Consider the following 18811-nt stretch of genomic DNA (forward strand, 5'->3'; position numbering starts at 1 on the left):
CCTGGATGTTCATTAACTCACAAGGCAAGACATTAAGGGCAGTTTAATACCCTAAGATCATAATAATTACAGGAGTAGGCCATTCAGCCTCTTGAACTTGCTCCGCCATTCAATAGGACCATGGCTGATCTGACCTTCCTTACGTCCACATTCTTGCCTTTTCTCGAAAACCCTTGATTCCCTTACTGATCAATAATCTGTCTTTCACAGCTTTAAATATACACAAGGACTCTGCCGCAAGGAGTTCCAAAGACTCTCAACCCTCTGAGAGAAGAAATTCCTCCACATCTCAGTCTTAAATTGGGGATGGAGGGAAGATGTGATTTGAGTGACATCATGCTGGAGTTGACAGAAATGGCGGAGGGTGATCCTTTGAATGATGTTGTTGTCTGGTGTACTGACCTCTACCTTGCAGAGACTGAACACCAACTCTCAGACACTCCTTACAAACAAACATGGAGAAGGAGTGGGCCATTTGGCCCGTCAAGGTTGCTGCACTATTTAATTAGATCATGGCTGATTTTATAACAACCTCAAATCTGCATCCTCCCCACCCCTATCACTGCCTTGCTTACCAAGAATCTATCCACCTCTGCCTTAAAAATATTCAAAGACTCTGTATCCACTGCCTTTTCAGGAAGCATTCCAAAGACTAATGACTTGCTGAGAGAAATTGTTTTGCCTCATCTCTGTTTTAAGTGGATGACTGCTGATTTGTAAACAGTGAACCCCTAGTTCTAGGTTCTCCTACAAGAGGAAAATTTCTCTCTACATTCACACTGTCCAGACAGCTCAGGATCATATATGTTTCAATTAAGTCACCTCTTACTCTTCTAAACTCCAGTGATTACAAGCCTAGACTGTCTAAGCTTTTCTCTTAAGACAACCTGCCCATTCCTGGTATTGGTTTGTTAAATTTTCTCTGACCTGCTCCCAGTGCATTTGCATCCTTCCTTAAATAGGGAGATCAATACTGTACACAGTTCTCCTGATGTGGATTCACTTGTGCTATGCAAAGCTGAAACACACTCTCTTTGCTTTTGTATTTACTCCCATCGCAATAAATGATAACATTCTCTTAGATTTCCTAATTAATTATTGTATCTGCAATCTCTCGTCATTTGGATAATATGCTTCTCTTCTGTTCTTTATGCCAACATGAATAATTTCATATTTTCCCACATTTGTCAAATCTTAACCTATCTATGTCTTTTTGTAGCCTTTTTTTTATTCATGTCTGGGTCAGCATTTATTGTCCATCAACCACAGTACCTTGGATCTAGAATCACTTATAGGTCAAACCAGGTAAGAATGGCAGTCCTTGCCTTAAGGACATTAGTTGGATTTTCATGATAATTGACAATGGTTTTATGGTCACCATCAGTCCATTAATTCCAGATTTTTGTTGAATTCACATTTCATTATCTGGTAGAATTCAAACATATGTCCCCAGAGCATTACCCTGGGTCTCTGGATCACCAGTCCAGTGACAATACCACTATTTTTTTTATTTGTTCATGGGATCTGGATATCACTGGCTTTGTGAACATTTATTGCTCATCCCCAACTGCCCTCTAATTGTGTGAGTGAATCAACCATATTGCTGTGTGTCTGGAGTTACTTGTAGGCCAGACAGAGTAAGGATGGCAGATTTCCTTCCCTCAAGGATATTAGTGAACCAGATGGTTTTTTATGACAATTGACAATGTTTTCATGGCCATCATTAGACTTTTAATTCCAGATGTTTTTTATTGAATTCAAATTTCAACATCTACCATGGTGGGATTTGAACATGGGTCCCCAGGGCATTCTTACCCTGGGTCTCTGGATTGCTAGTTCAATGACAATGCCGCTACACCATTGCCTGCTCTCCACCTCCCCTACTCTTTCTTCACAAATTACTTCGTACCCAGCTCACCATAGATAAAAATTCTGTACTAAATCCCCACAGCAACTGTTCCAGCTCTGTCCATTTATACTCTTTTGGAGATATTTTTATCCCAACCAAAAAACCCAGTTCAAACTGAAGCCAATTCATGGTCCCCGCGTGAGGGGCAAACAATATCCAACCTGACAGAATGAGGCATTGCACCCCCTCCCCAGTTTGATCTAACACTTCAGCTTAGCCAAAAGGCTGAGATAGTTTTGAAAAGTTGTATCAGGGAAAGCTTCAATTGAATGTCATTGGCTACCCTGATCCTTTACTCCACTCTAGCCTGGGCAAACCACCATTGCAGGCATCAGCACATCCCTTGTGCAATGGACTAGCCTCGTCCTGCCTGATCATGGTTTCACCTCTGCCAGTTTGAGCCAATAACTGTTACTTATCTTTAATAAACTAATTAGCTTAACAACGTTATTGTCACAGCATGCACTTGCTGATACATTGACATTTTGACACAGAGCTACTCTGTAGCTTGTTCTTATATTTTGCTTTCAGAGAGTGTTGACACTTGTTCTGCTGTTAACACATTGTGCTGCTTGACTTCATGCCACCATTAGCACATTCTTTAGTCTTTAACACTACCATTAACACTCCCTTTGTATTGTTGTATGACATCTTTGTCAAATCTGCTCTGGGCTCCCATCTATCCTTCACCTTCTGTATTGCTTCATCTGCTTCACCCTCTTTTTTCATCACTTCAAGATCCAGCACATTTCTATCTCTTTTCAGCTCTGAAGAAGAGTCATATGGACTTGAAACACTAACTCTATTTGTCTCTCCACAGATGCTGTCAAACTGCTGAGGTTTGTCCAGCACTTTCTGTTTTTATTTCAGATATCTAGTATTTGCAGTAATGTGCTTATGTTTGAACATGCTTCCGTGAAATGCATTAGGATACTTTGCTACATCTTTGTTGTAGTCATAGTAGTGCGCCGCATCACTCAACTATTCAACACACCATTTGGTCATTTCATTTTACATGCATAATTGTATAAGCTGTCAGGTTTTATGCGAAAATCTACAAAACTGCCTCATTCAAAGATTTTATGGATCTTTTCAAAGCCATCTCTGTCATTGCAGGCTAGCCAGATGTTTTAGTTATGAGATTCCAATTCTACATTTGGCATAACACAGTCAATGAATCATGAAAGAGATAAACATGAATATTGCTGGTGCATTATGGAAATAAAAAAAGAGATTTTTTTAAAAAAATGAATAAATCACAAATTGGCTTTTGAAATTGAAACCTCCTTATGATTGGCCCCATCTATGGCAACAGTTTAACACTAGAAAATGAGCGTGCATGATGGTGTGAGCAACTCTTTCCTCAATAACCCTAATTAACATTTGCTTTTTGTTGGTAATTCACCACTGCTGGGAAGGGGGAGGAGAATGAGTCACTTTTACAACATCTCATGGTGGTGAACCGACTGCCTTTAAGCTTCCTCAGGTTACACAGAGCCCAAAATCAGAGATTTGACAAGGCGAATCAGGAAAACCTTTCGACTGTGAGTCAATACAGGGTGTCAATTTAAAACCCACACCAAAGAACAAAAGGAAAGATTGGGAGAACCCTTTTCACACAAACTGGGTTGTTAAAAAGTAGAATATCTTGCTATAAAAATAAAGTTTGAAGCACGCCAACTTTTAAAAATGAAGTCAATAAACTTTTGAAAAAGGAGAAGGATATCAGAAACAAAAGGAGAAATCAGACAAACTGGATATTTTTGAGATCCAGCAAAGTCACAGGGCACAGAATATCCTATTTCTGTTCTCTAAAATCTGGGAATTCTGCTCCCTGATTCACATCAAGAGAGCTACTTCAGCTGGGATGGTGGTAGATTGTCCCTTTTTTCAGTGCATTATAGGCAGCACAGTGGCATAATGGTTAGCTTTGCTGCCTCACAGCTCCAGGGGCCTGGGTTCAATTCCGGCCTCGGGTCACTGGCTGTGTGGTGTTTGTATGTTCTCCCTGTGTCTGCATGGGTTTCCTCCAGGCTCTCACAGTCCAAAGATATGTGGGTTAGGTTAATTAGCCAGGGTAAATTGATCCTAGTTTCAGGGGGTTAGCAGGGTAACAGGAAAAGGGCCTGGGTGGGATTGTGCTGACTCAATGGGCCAAATGGCCTCCTTCTGCTTTGTAGAGATTCTATGATTCTCTGATTCAAATCTCACCAAAGCCTTGCTGCAGACTATATCCTCCAGCTCACTGTCCTAGCATACACCCTCAGTATTTATGAACCTCATATGTATGGTTCAGAAATACATATGAGGTTCAATACACATGAGGACTTTGAAAAGGCACTTGATAAAGTAACACAAAGTAGACACGTGAGTAAAATTGAATCCCACAAAATAAAAGGGACTGCAGCACCATGGATCAGAAATATCTAAGGCATAGAGACATAAAAACAGAGAGTTGGGATGAAAGGCTGGAGGGAGTGGCATTCCTTCAGGTTCAGTACCAGGACCACTGCTATTTTTGATATACATTTAGACTGCAATATTGAAATTTGCAACATGGAACTTGGAAGTGTAGTAAACAGTGAGGAAGTTAGTAAAGGAATGGACGTACACAGAAAGGTAAGTGTGAGGTGATACATTTTGGGAGGAAGAATGGTGAGAGATCAAACATACTAAATGGTATAATTTTAAAGGGGCTGTAAATAGAGAGGGGGTGTGTTTGCACCCTAATCCTTTGAGGGTTAACAAAACAGTTATCAAATCAATCTGATCATTACATTCACAACTTTTCCTCCTCATAAATGCTGATCATTTCACGCCTTTTTCCAGGGGGAACAGGGCGTGCAATGATTACAGGCCAGGAGAATGGGGTCAAATTATATGTTTCATTCATTGAAATAAACACTAACATATCACTATTAAATTTGTTATATACACCAACTGAATCCCCCAGTGTAGCTAATGAGTCTTCTTACTTGCTTTCTCTTACTTCTATATGGTACAAATCCCAGTTTTAGCTGGGCTAGATGAAGGCTGCTTGCTTCCCAGTTCTGACAAATGAGATAACCGTTGTGGATGTCCTCTGGACTTTGGAACCTGCGAGCTCCCTGCCAAAGTGCCCCAACTGTGCCTCTGCAGGGGCAGACGTGGTCATCAGGATATGAGGCAACACATAGCACTGTGTCTGAGATGTGATGGGGATGGGAGATGTGATGTCCACATGGGAGCACTTTGCAAGGAGTCCCCACTGTCATCTGCACTTCCTGCTAGTTAAGAGCTGGAGTACATGTGGATCCATGTCAGTGAGACTTTGAGCCACCAAGACAAGTCTTTGTTCTATTTTGTATAAAGGGACAATGCATCATCTAAAACTGTCACCAGGTTTCTGGGCCATTCCGTGTGTCCCACACTACTATTGTCAAGAGCACCTTCCTCCAATGTGGTTAAGATGGCTATGACTGCAGGTCCACCTCCAGTTCTAGGCCTATCACTGGAGTGCTCTCTTCTGCAATGTGAGAAGTGGAATGTGTGGAGAGGAAAGGTTGGGAATATTTGAAGAGAATGACTTTAAGGGATGGGTATAGGATACCAATAGTTTGAGAGTGATTGTCAGTGTTGGCTATTCTGATGGAGATTTGAGGACATACCTGGAGAGAAAGGAATGTGTATTGGTCAAAGGTTTGCTGCTCAGGAGAATGTTGGGGAATTTAGAGAGAGATGGATGCCACCTGAAAGTGGTATGACACTCACCTTTCCTGAACTAATGAGGTTATTAAACTTTCTGACACTGAATCCAGGTCTTGCTCACAACACACGCTACTTCCAGCCATGCCTGTTTAGATTGGGTGGCTGATCTTTTCTTCCTGTTTGCAGGAAGGAGTGCTTCCTTTCTGACCCTCAACACATCCAACGTCATCTCCAGAGGAGAGTCAGAAAAATGGGGTGAAACCTTCTCCGGTCTTCCTTCAACACCCTTGACTTCAAACCCCTTCAGGAGGAAGCTTTAATGCGGTCTCTGTACTGACAGAAAGTTGTCATCACATCCACACTCCGTGGACAGTCAGGAACCTTCCACACACCTGACGAAGGAACACCGTTTCTGAAAGCTTGTGGGATTACTATCAAATAAACTGGTTGGACTGAAACCTGGTGTTGTGAGACTTCTTACTGTGTTTACCCCAGTCCAACGCTGGCATCTCCACATCATGATGGTCAGGAAACACGGAAGTGGCATGCTAATGCCAGTGATGAATTAAAAAGCCACAGCAAGATCCACTGAGAGGACAAACAGGCTCTCTAGTTGCTACTGGCCTTCTTGCTGGCTGCAGATTTCTGCCCCATGTTTTTAAGTGCTACAGTTAGCCCTCATATCCTGGGTTAGTTTCCTCGTCTGACTTCAGTCTCATGACCCCTGCTGGTTGTGTGCATATATACATTCCAAAAAAACTTTGCCTGTGATTCTGCCCATGGCTGATTACCTGTTGACGTTCATTGACCTTTTTCAGAAAACACGTCAAGGCCCCATCTGTTCTCTCAGGAGGACGTAAATTACCCCATTATGGCGTACAAAAAGAAAAGCAGGAGAATTCCTCCAGTCTTCTGGTCAGTATTTATCCCTCAACCAGAAAGATGAAAAACTAATTGTCCCAAGCAAATTACAAATCATGGCATTGCATCATGAACTAACTAGGTTAGCAGATTTAAATTTTGTTCATGATTTTGGCACAGAGTGCTTATATATATATATATGAAGTGTTAGCTAGAAGTAAACTTTATAGGCAATTGGAAGGATGCCATTACATGGTTTGACACTGTAGATGGCACCAAAATTGCACTTTATCTTTCAAGTACAGATAAATATCTTACAGTAGAGGGCAGCATCGTTTAACTGTTATGTGAAATGAAAGGGGGTAGTATTTAGTCACTTTATTCTAAGTTTGTAGCTCTTATTACTACTGCATGTTTGTACATTCTAAAAACAAATAAATAAACTATAGTTGTTGTCAAAGGAGCAATCTTTCATAATATTTGATGATATGTTTACATAGTAGATCACAAAGTTGGGAGCTTTAGAGCACAAAAGGAATTAGGTAGCCATGTACATAAATCACTGAAAGTTAGTGCACCAGTACAAAAAGTAATCAAAAGCGTTATTGAAGTCTTGGCTATTACCTCATTGGAACAGAAGACTGAGGAGTAGGAGTAGGCCATTCAATCCTGCTCCACCATTTGATATTTTCTGAGAGGTCAATGAATATCAACAGATGAGGCCTTGACGTATTTTCTGAAAGAGGTCAACAGGTAATCATGACTGACCTGTTTCTGGTCTCAGTTCTACTCAGTTCTACTCAGTGCCCCCAGTAACCCTTGACTCCCTTGTTAATGAGGAATCTTTCTCACTTAGCCCCAAATAAATTCAGTGGTCCAGTCCAAGCCTTTTGCCGGGGAAGAAAGTTCCACGTTCTCATGAGCCTCCAAGGAAAAAAATTTCCTCATCTCCATCTTAAAAGGAAATCCCTTATTCTTAAACTGTGAACCTCACAAAAGGTAACATCCTCTCAAATCCCACCCTGTCAAATCCCTTCAGGATTTTATATGTTTCAATAAGATCACCTCACATTCTTCCAAACTCCAATAGGAATAGATCCAACCCATTCATGCTTTCTTTATAAGGTATACTCTTCATCCCAAGAATGAGTCAAGTGAACCTTACTTGAATTGCATCGAATGCAATGATATCCTTTGTCAAAAAAGGACATCAAAGTTCTGCACAATATTCCAATTGCGGTCTTGCTAGGGCTTTGTGCAGCTGCAGTAAAATTTCCCAATTTTTATATTCCGTTTCCTTTGCAGTAGCCTTCAGTATTCCATTTGCCTTCCAAATCTGCATACATGTATCAGGACAGCCAGATCTGTACCATCAGGTTCTTCAATCTCCCTCAAGTTAAATAGTATGCTGCTTTTCTATTTTTCTTGCCAAAGTAGACAGGTTCACATTTTCCCACATTATATTCCATTTGCCAAATCTTTGCCCACTCAGTTAATTATCTATATCCCTTTGCAGACTCCCCTTCCTCCTCACACCTTACTTTCCTACCTATCTTGGTGTCATTTCATCTCAGTCATTGGTGTAGGTTGTAGTTTGAGGCTCCAACATTGTCCACCTGTGGCACTCCACTAGTAACAGGTTGCCAACCATAGAAAGCCCTTTTTCTTCATCCTCTCTATTTCCTGTTAGCTAACAAATCTTTAGTCCATGCTGATCTGTTACCCCCTACACCATGTGCACTTACCTTGTGTAGTTAGCTTTGATGTGACACTCTGTTAAATGCCTTTTGAAAATCCAAGTACACCACATCTACAGGTTCCACTTTATTCATCATGCTTGCTAGGATTCTAATAAGTTAGGTAAACACTGTTTTCCTTTCACAAAACAATGTTGACTCTGCCTGATCACATTATGATTTTCTAAATGTCATGCAATAACCTTCTTAATAATATATTCTTGTAATTTCCTTATGACAGATGTTGGACAGACCTGGCAGTAAGGGAGGTGGGGCGGGGATGGTGGGGGGGAGGGGGAGTGGGGGGAGGGGGGGTGGTGGGCAGCAGGCAGTGTGGGGAGGTGGAACCTGGCACTGAGAGGCGGTGGACGGCACCTGCCAGTGATGGGTGGGGTGGTGGAACCTGGCAGTGACAGGGGGAGTGCTGGCAATAGTACTGCATGTTTGTGAGGAGGGGAGGGCTAATTGTGCTTGTGACCTGGAGGACAAGGAGGGGGGGGTGGCAGTGGAGGGGGAGGTGGATTCCCCGATAATTGTGCCTTGGATGGGGAGAACCCCCAATATATTCGTAGTGGGGCAGGGTCTGAGGGGGGTGTTTTACCCCTGTTCTGATCAGGGTGTTCTTTAAAGATGGTGCACCGATCTCTGTGGAGCTGGCCATGCTGGCTGTAACAGGCCCCACCCCGCCAGACTGACAGAGTAAACCACACCCGTCAGTTTCTTTTAATCAGGGTGGCTAAAGACCTGGGACAGAATCCTCCGACCGTTCATGCCAGTGGGATTTTCTGGTCCTGCTAGCAGTGTACCCCCACTCCCAAGTTTGCCACCGATGTGATATGATGTCAATGGAAATTCCCACCGACAGTGACAGGACTAGAGAATCCCATCGTTAGCAAATAGCGTGCCACCTCCTGCCGGCAGTGTACCCCCACTGGCAGGTTTCCCACTGATGAGGGGGTGACGCCAATGGAAACTCGCATCGATAGTGATGGGACCAGAGAATCCCATCACTAGCAAACAACATGCCACCTCCCGCCGGCAGGAAACACACAGCTGATCTGATAACTCAGCAGTGCCTCTGAAGCGATACACGTCAGTTTTCAGTTGGAGCCTGACACACTGACAAATTACGGAAAAATTCCTCCCATCGTGACACAGTGATGCCTAATGAATCACTGACATCAATAGGGCTCAAAGAGGAAGGTGGAATCCAGTTTTGTTGGATATGTGTTCTTTCATTTTTAAAATGTGTTTCACCAACTTTCTGACTTTAGCAAACGTATTTAATGGCTGGGATTTTCAAGTCCTGCCACGGTAGAGTTGGTGGCCCAGTCAAAAGTCCATTGACTTTCGGCAGGACTGGATAATCCCGGCAATAGGTGGGGTTGAAAAATCCTGATGGTTGGCATTGATAATGCCAATTACCATACTGAGCACTGATTTATATTTAGCTAGATACCCATAAACATGAGTAACTATTATTATAATGAATGTAGCCATAGTTTAAAATGAGAAGGATGAAATGGGAGATGTTATTTTCTATGAGGCAATGAGCTTCAATGCTGACAAATGATTGTTTTCAAAATACTACAGTTCAAATCTTTGCTGATGAAAAGTAGGAACAATCAAGTTATAAAAATGAATAGAACAATCTTCCTCTGCTGTTGATTATTCTGCAATTAGTTAAGAAGCACAGAAGCTGAAAAAAGAGGAAAATTAGGCATTAAGGAATTAGTAAACTAGTGCCAATTGAAATAGAAGTGAATAATGTGTATTATAGGTATGTAACATTGACATAAACAAGCATAGCTATGGTTGGAGAGGACTTGGATCAATACAGTTTGAAAGCAGAACAGAGAAAAGTCTCTATGGAAAAATGTGCTTTTTTCAAATTATTACTTTAGCATTGCAAATAAAGAAAATATGTAAAAATAACGAAAATTCGATTGAGTGATGAATTATTACAACAATATTGATAAAATATTAAGAATAAATTAATTCAATGTATTGTTGTAATAGACTCAATTTAATTAGCATCCTAAATTTCACTATTTTAAATCATTGCAGCCATTCCTTGTTTTAGTGTGTGACAAAATACTAACTGGATTATGGTATCAGAAAATTCACTTTCTTTTGGTTTACAGTGGTAATGGGATCAGAATTTTCTGTTTAAAAGCTGCTTATAATTTTACTTACTTTGCAGCATTTTGTCAGAATTTGAATAAATCACGTGATTCAAATTGACCTAAATTTTTTCCGAAAAGCTTCATCAAAGGTTCTAAACTAATATGTGCGATACTTAACCTGATATTGACACATTTACTGCTTAGCCGTATCTGTCTGCATCTATTAAAGCTTTGGGCAATGATCAAGGCAGGCAAGCAAACAGATCCAACCTCAGCAACACGAGGGCCAGGTGGTGTTAACTCCCGGACCTCACCTACGCAGCCTCAATTAGTCTCTTGCCCAGGAATCAGCAGCTGAACAGCATTTGGAAACATCAGGAGGTTTGGAAACTTACCATCATAAAATCGTCAAAGGCACATGCATACCAAGTGAGGAAGACATACATGTTTTTAATTTTTTTTGAAAGCCAATCGTCTCCTGCTTGTCATGGGGGGATTAAGATCAAATCCGAAATGTGGCAGGAGCCATAGATGTGAACTTATATTCTCGGGTTTCATGTGCGGTATATCCATTTGTCTATCACAATATAAAGTTTACCATATATCTTCAGCATATGTAAAATGCCATTGTCGCTGAATTCTATCATACATTGTAAATAAAGGTTTAAAAAATCTGTGGTTGAGATTTGTTTCATTCTGCATTAATTGTGAGGCTGCTGCCTTACTGTAATCCCATCACCATGTTGCATTAATGTAATTTCTGAGGTCATTATGATGCTTATTAGAAATAAGAGACAGTAACAAAAGTCTTTGGTTGGTCAATGGACACAATGCCTGAACCGAATTATGTTGTCACTGCGTTATAAATCTGCAAGATTTCACATTCCTGATGCTCATAATTTACTGTGTTCCCTCTCCGCTTAGTTTAACAGCCCATTTAAGAACAGACAAAACTATAAAATAGTAATTTGATAGAGCCTTCTTAAATCTGGTGTTTTATGTTTTATATCTTTTATGATTTTTTTTGATTCTTGCAGAGGGACATCAGCAAATTAAATCTAAATGCAGAACAAAAATTAAAGTATCAATGACAAAGATTTGATAGTAAAACAATTTAAATATAGAACATTTATTAAAAAATTGTAAGTTCAATATTTTGTGTCCATTACTGTCCTAAGTCGTGCACTATTCTATACAATTAGGTTCTTTCTATGAAATGTAAGTTTTAAGTCTATTTATTAGTGTCACAAGTAGGCTTATATTAACACTGCAATGAAGTTACTTTGAAAATCCATTAGTCGCTGCACTCTGGCGCCTGTTCAGGTACACAGAGGGAGAATTTAGCATAGCAAATGCACTTAACCGGCACGTCTTTTGAACTGTGGGAGGAAACCGGAGCACCCGGAGGAAACCCATGCAGCTACAGGGAGAACATCCAGATTCTGCACAGACAGTGACCCAAGCCGACAATCAAACTCAGATCCCTGGCACTGTGAGGCAGCAGAGCTAACCACTGTGCCATCGTGCCACCCATAAATCTACATATGGTTTGCAGTATTTCTCAGGACTAATTTCTTAATTGCGTCCTTCTGCTTCTTTAGGTCAACTGGAAGCCAACAAGATGTTGCAAATGCTGAATATCTGAAACTAAAGCAGAATGTGATGGAAGCACTTTCTCAGCTAGTCAATATTTGCAGAGAAAACACAAATTAACATTTCAGACAATCTGTGGAGGAATGTGCAGGATTTTCCTGTTGGTCCCACCAATGGTGACCACTCCTGTCGTAGATGATGTGAACAATGGGAAACTCTGGAAGTTCCCAACACTGGCCAATGGTGGGCTATCTCCACTGCTGCAAAACAAGCTATGGGGGGCTCGGAAAATCCCAGCTAATGTATTGAGTTCAATATGACTCTTCTTGTGCCAAGGAAATGGACTCAAAACATTAACTCTTTCTCTCTCCATAGATGTTGCCTGACCTGCTGAGATTTTCCAGCATTTTCTCTTTTTATTTCAGATCTCCAGCTTCTATAGTATTTTGCTTTTAAAATAATATTTTGGATTTGACAAAGGATCCATGCCGAAAATTTTAACTTACTTGTTCTATCCACAGATGCTGACTAATCCACTGATTACTTCCAGATCACTTTGTTTTGTTATAGAAGAGTCACAGATTGTTTTGGCTTACTCATCCTTTCTCTGTTTAGTTTCTCGTCTCTTTCACACACATATTCACAAAAATAGTCTTACTAATTTACACTATAACCCAGATCATCTGGTTTCAAGATCAATGGAGACCAACATACCGCTACCACCCCCCCCAACCCCCAAGATGCACTATAGGGCCTCTCGAAATCCCAATGTACTGACTCTGTGGGAATTGCCCAAGAAGTTTGAACTTCTGATGGGAAAGATTTCAGCTCCCTAAGACTCTCTGAAAAAGTCTCTGCCTCTGGGCTGGAGTCTTGATCCCCAGCCGTATAGGTTATGGCACCTATAATGCATATCCAAATGTTTTAAATGAGGGTTTCTACCTCTACTGCTCTTTAAGGCAATATAGACACCTAGGCCTGTTCACCAATCAGGTTATTTTGCAGAGCTATGTTAATTCCCAGTTAAGCAGTGCCTCAATTACAAAAGTCTCATTCTTCTTTTCAAAACTCTGCATGTCTTCCCTCCTCCTCTATCTTTGGGGTATCTTACAGTCCTACGACACTCCAAGATAACTGCACTCCTCCAATCCTGCCATCTTGGCATCCATAATTTTAATCATTCTACCATTGGTTACTGTTGCTTTAGATATCGAGGCTCTAAGTTCAGAATTTCCTTCTTAAACCTCTGCGTTTCTCTTCCTCTCTTTTCTTTTTCTACACGTTCCTTAAAACTTACCTCTTTGAGTAAACTGCACTAAATCATTTTATGTCACTTGAGGTTAGATTTTGTTTGAAAATACTTCCCAGAACATTTTATTACTGCATGAATACAAACTGGACTACTAATCCAGAGATCCAGGCTCTGGGGACATTGGTTCAAATCCCACTACAGAAGCTGGTGGAATTTAAATCTAATTAAAATTATAAAGCCAGTCTCGGTGATGGTGACAACCAGACAACGTTATCGTAAAAACCCATCGATTCACTAATATCCTTTAGAGAAGGAAATTTGCCATTCTTACCCGGTCTGGCCTTTATGTGACTCCAGATCCACAATAAGGCTGTTGATTATTAATTGTCCTCTGAAATAGCAGAGCAAGCCTCCCAGTTCAAGCATAACTAAAGGTGGGCAACAAATACAGGCCTTGCCAGTGACACCCACATCCCATGGAAAAAATTCAAACAATATATACCTCTCAAACTTAAAGGCCTCTATCAGGTCACCCCTCAGCTCTGTTTTCTAGAGGATAGAAGTCTAACCTACTCAATCTTTCCTGATACATATAACTTCTCAGTTCTTGTATAGTTAAAAAAAATGCAACTTCTCCAGTACATGGTGACACAGTGCACAGTGGCACAGTGGTTAGCACTGCAGTCTCACAAAGCTAGGGACCTGGGTTCAATTCCTAGTTTGGGTCACTGACTGTGAGGAGTCTCCTGTTTGCGTGGGTTTCCTCCGGGTGTTCTGGTTTCCTCCCACAGTCCAAAGGCATGCTGGTTAGATTCAGTGGCCTTGCTAAATTCTCCTTCAGTGTACCCAAACAGGTGCTGGAGTGTGGCAGCAGGAAATTTTCACAGTAACTTCATTGCAGTGTTAATGTAAGCTTACTTGTGACACTAGCATTAGCCAATTTAGCATAACCTCTCTGCTTTTCTATTCTATCTTCTGAGAGAAACAAAACTTAGTGCTTTGCTTTGTTTGTTCTATAGCTTTACTAGCCTACACTGCTACTTTGTTATCTCTGCACTAAGATCCCTCTGCCTCACAAGCCCATTTACACTGTCTTTTGTCAAAAACATGCCATTCCCCACATTGTAACTGAAACTATGTTGAGTGTATTTCTTGCTGCTCTCCATGTGGCTGGCAGATTGATACATTGTTGCTCAGCACCTTATTGAAATGCAAAAGCATGGCATCATGCACATCCACATGACATTCGCTCTTAGCTCTTGATGAATAACGTAACATTCCTCCATCTTTTAAACAGTATGCTTCTCAGTATCTCTCTTTGCCTTTTCCCACACGATTATGATTAAAATTCTAAGTGCTGGTGTTGTGCATGCAAAGCACATTCAGTTTAGTGGTTGGGGAAGCTTTTCATTGGTGAAACCCGCCCTCAGCCAACATTGCTGCATCTACAGGCAGCCTATTAACAAGTGTCCTGGCCAAACAGGGAGGGTTGACTTCACAGCCACAACTTTCCTCCCAACTCCATTGCCATCCATAGAAGATTTAGGAGAAAGGTGAGTGTTTTTCAAATGTGATTTGAAAAACTCACTGTAAGTATTTCACATTACATTGGTTTCTCTTTGTTCATATGTATCATCATTATTTATTGAGACGAGATGAGTCAAAGTGCTAAATTTACTGGCCCATCTCATGGCTGTCATGCATTGATGGTTACGGGGAGTTAGGGGCATTTCCTTTACTGTGGAACAACGCTGAGCATGATATTATCTGCCATTCATGCCAGCTCCTGTTGCAGCAAGTTCGGAGAGTTTGGCATCCAGCCAAATCTCCACTCACTGCTGCAGGACGGGACAAACCTGCCAGCATGTTGAAGTATTTGTAGGTTTAAGAGCGTGCTCTTGGATAATGTCATTTAACAATGTATAGCATCTCTCAGTAGGGGTAACCAAAATGTTGTAGGTGAAGTCCTGTAAGGAACCTGCCAGCCAACAGCTTGCAATGAACACACATTTGCAGCTTGCTAACACTACCCTTTAAGTCCCTCATTTTCTTACCTTCACTGATTGTCCCCACTCCCATCCTCCATCTCACCCAGTATGCTTAGCTCTTCCCACTTCACTCCTCCATGCCCCTGACCCCACCGTCTGTCTTTCCTGGATCACTGTTTCAAACCTCCATGAGTATAAAAAATTGAGGAAATTGAATATAGCAAAGAAAGGGGCATTTGCCACTTAACTTCAAATTGCCTTAATCTTCAGTGCTGAGAAACAGCATTGTCCTATTGTTTCAAGCAGCAGATCTGAGCTGACAATTCACAGAAGAAGCTAGAACTGGATATAGGAAGAAATTTCTTCAATGTGTGCTGTCAAATTTTTGAAAAGATTCTTCTGTGTGATCATGATGCCACCTATGTTGAATTATTTGTGGGTTTAATGCTTTGCCTTCTTGGCTGGTGACCCATTGATAGTGGTATTGACTTGGACAAAGCTGTGAAATGGGGGAAACAGGATCCACCACCCATTAGACATCACTCCCAGTTTTAATTTCCATTGAAGGTAATCTCAGGAGAACTGTAAAACAGGCTGTCAATTCACTATTTTCCTATGTCGGACTAAACTCCTGTCTTCTTCCTTAAATTTGTTTCATTTTCCATGGTTTCCATTATATTAAATGTGAAGGAGGGCCCCAACTCAATTCTCTGATACAGTCTTTGTTGGCTTAATTGCTTACAGGAGGATTAGAAGACCTAATGCCGGCCTTTACATAACATTCAAATACTCCCAATTATCGAAACAATATAAACAATAGACCAAATTCTACAAAAAAATTTTGAATATTTTTCTGCCTGCTATGTTAATGCAGAACTCTTCTACCACATAAATACTTCTCCACTGAGGAAAGATTCAAGGAAGTCGTATTGAAATCAGATTGAATGATGACTAAACAGGACTTTTCCAAGTACCTCATAGAATTGTCTGGGGTATTTCTCATGTCTTGCTCTGTTCTATCAAATCACGGGCATATTGCAATGTTCTTTCATTGGAGTGTATTTACTGCCAACTTCTGATTATCCTTATGTGTGGTGCTTCCAACCACGTGCAAGAGTCATTTTTGGAAGAGTGCTTTGCCCTGCTTGAATATATTGGAACTGAAACCGCATAAGATTGCATGCTGCTGATCTGATAACATTACTGCTGTAGCCAAGTCTCAAACTGCTACAACCATTGGTATAACCTTGCAACACCTCTCCTAATGATTCCTTAAAATGTTTTCTAAGTCTCCTCTATAGTGGGTAACACTTTGATTCTCACTTCCTGTTGTTCTAGGTGTAAAAGATTCTACAAGAGCAAATTTAATTCATTTTTGAGGGAAGGTGTTGATGTTTTGGAAAGAGGATGTTCGGCATTCCATCTGTTCGCTATATTTAACTAACTTAGAAAAAAGAATCAGGCCATGCCACTTCAAGACAGTTACAATTAAATGTCAGAACCAAATTTAACAATGATCAACAATGTTTCAAGTAGTGTTTCTTTGCAGTACTAAATCTGTGTAAAGACAGTTCTGCTTTTACAGGATTTGAACAGAAACCTGGCATTGAACACTGCTGAGTTACACATTACTCACACACAAAACAGAATCACCTCAGCTGAATACAGTTCCTAATAGAACAGGATTGGAGGTACTTTTGAATAAGCCCAGCAGAAGAGATAACCATTTGTCTCAGTAAATTAACCTTTTATGAAACAAAGAAAGAACAAAGAAAATTACAGCACAGGACCTGGCCCTTCGCCTCTCCAAGCCTGCACCGACCGTGCTGCCCAGCTGAAATAAAACCCTCTACCCTTCTGGGGACCATCTCGCTCTATTTCCATCCCATTTGTGTATTTGTCAAGACGCCCCTTAAAAGTCACCAAGATATCTGCTTCCACTACCTCCCCCGGCAGCAAGTTCCAGGCACCCACCATCCTCTGTGTAAAAAAACTTGCCTCGTACATCTCCTTTAAACCTTGCCCCTTGTACCTTAAGCAAGACTAATATTGGTAAGCCATCCACAAATGACATTATGGGACACCTGTGTCTCCATTCTGTGCAAGACGTTTTCAGGCTCTTTTTGCTAAATTATGGCATTAAAGACAGCAGTAAATGTGAAGTAGATCAGTCGAATCAACTTCCCATTATCAATAATAAGATAGCCAACTACTTTGTCATTGTAAAATGTGAAACTTTTTTGGCTTAATTGTGCTGGGTGATAATAGGCAGGATTTTATGGTCTCGCTCATCCCAAAACCATAAAATCCCACCTGATAGGCCTTTTCATGTGCCTTTCCCCTCTAGCTCTGATTCCTGTGGCAGTTCCGGTCAATGTTTCTATTTAGCAGAGTTTAACTTATTCCACACAAAATAATTTGATTATAAGTAAGGTTGAAGCCATTCCTGACTAAATAAATCCATCAAGCTACTGTTGTTCTCTGTTCTACATAAGCCCTTCCTCAGTTTAACTTGAAACTCTCTCTGATTGCTTATATAAGTGTGTTTAAAAAAGCGTATAGAATATGCTCAAGCATTTGAAGCATTTTTCTTTACAGTGGTTCTGTTACACATGGAGCCAGTATTTAGCTGTCAGGCAGACTCTGCATTTTATGACCATTGTTCTGAGCAGATGGCAGTGGATGGGTGGGATCTGGATGCAGATACCCTGCCCCCATTTCCAATCGAATCTATTTTTGCTGGTAGAAGAAAAGCAGAGGTGGGGAGGTGGAAGAGTCATAAATCACGCAGGGGGAAGGGTGCAGGGCTGATCACATAGGCAGAAAACTCAAACTCAGCAGGATGCTGAGATCAAACATTTTAGCTGTTGCAAGGGGGTTAACCTGTAATGTGGGAGTCAGAGGATTTATGGAGAAGGCATAAGTGCTGTTAAAGTGTGGATTAGTTCTCGTCAGCCGTCATGAACTTTTTTTTAACTCTTTCAACTTCAAAATTAAATCTGGCTGCAGGCCTCAGTGATTGCTTATAAAAAAACTCTGCTGGATTGCTTTGGTTGGTAGGTCAGCTGTTGCACCAACTTTTCAAACAGTTTCAATAATTATTTTTTGATATTTCTCTAAGGGCTGTTTATTATGAATTCTTGGCCGAGTTTCAAAAGCTACGATTACCTTAGCAGTGGGTTCTGATTTCACAGTTTGATGGATGCATTGTTTACAGGCATGAATATCTTGTACCTTCTTCCTAGTTAAACAACTTTAATGACAAAGCCACTCAAACTTGTTGTCAGACAGAATTCAGAACAGATCCCATGATTCCCAACAGTTCTCAATTTTACCCTAAACTAAATTAAAGAGATGGGTTCCAAGACATAACGATCGTACAAACTTCATATTTTTACCAAGAGGAATTTATAGAGAACAAAACTGAGAATGAAAAGGTGTAGAAGAAGAATCCTTTTTACTGGTCTATTTATTGTTGCATTTAAAGCAATAATTGTTGTGGGTGAATAAACTTCACATGCAAGTTCTGGTCTTTGGGGTGATTTTCTGCTTCCATTTTCACTGGGCAGAACAGACAGAAGGGGTGAGAATCCAAAGGGACTCCCAAAACAGCTTTTACACCAGCAAGATTTTCATTGAGTCTGTCCCTCCACCAATGG

This window comes from Carcharhinus amblyrhynchos, chromosome 16 (assembly GCF_965287045.1).
Source record: "Carcharhinus amblyrhynchos chromosome 16, sCarAmb.v2.hapA, whole genome shotgun sequence".
NCBI lineage: Eukaryota > Metazoa > Chordata > Chondrichthyes > Carcharhiniformes > Carcharhinidae > Carcharhinus > Carcharhinus amblyrhynchos.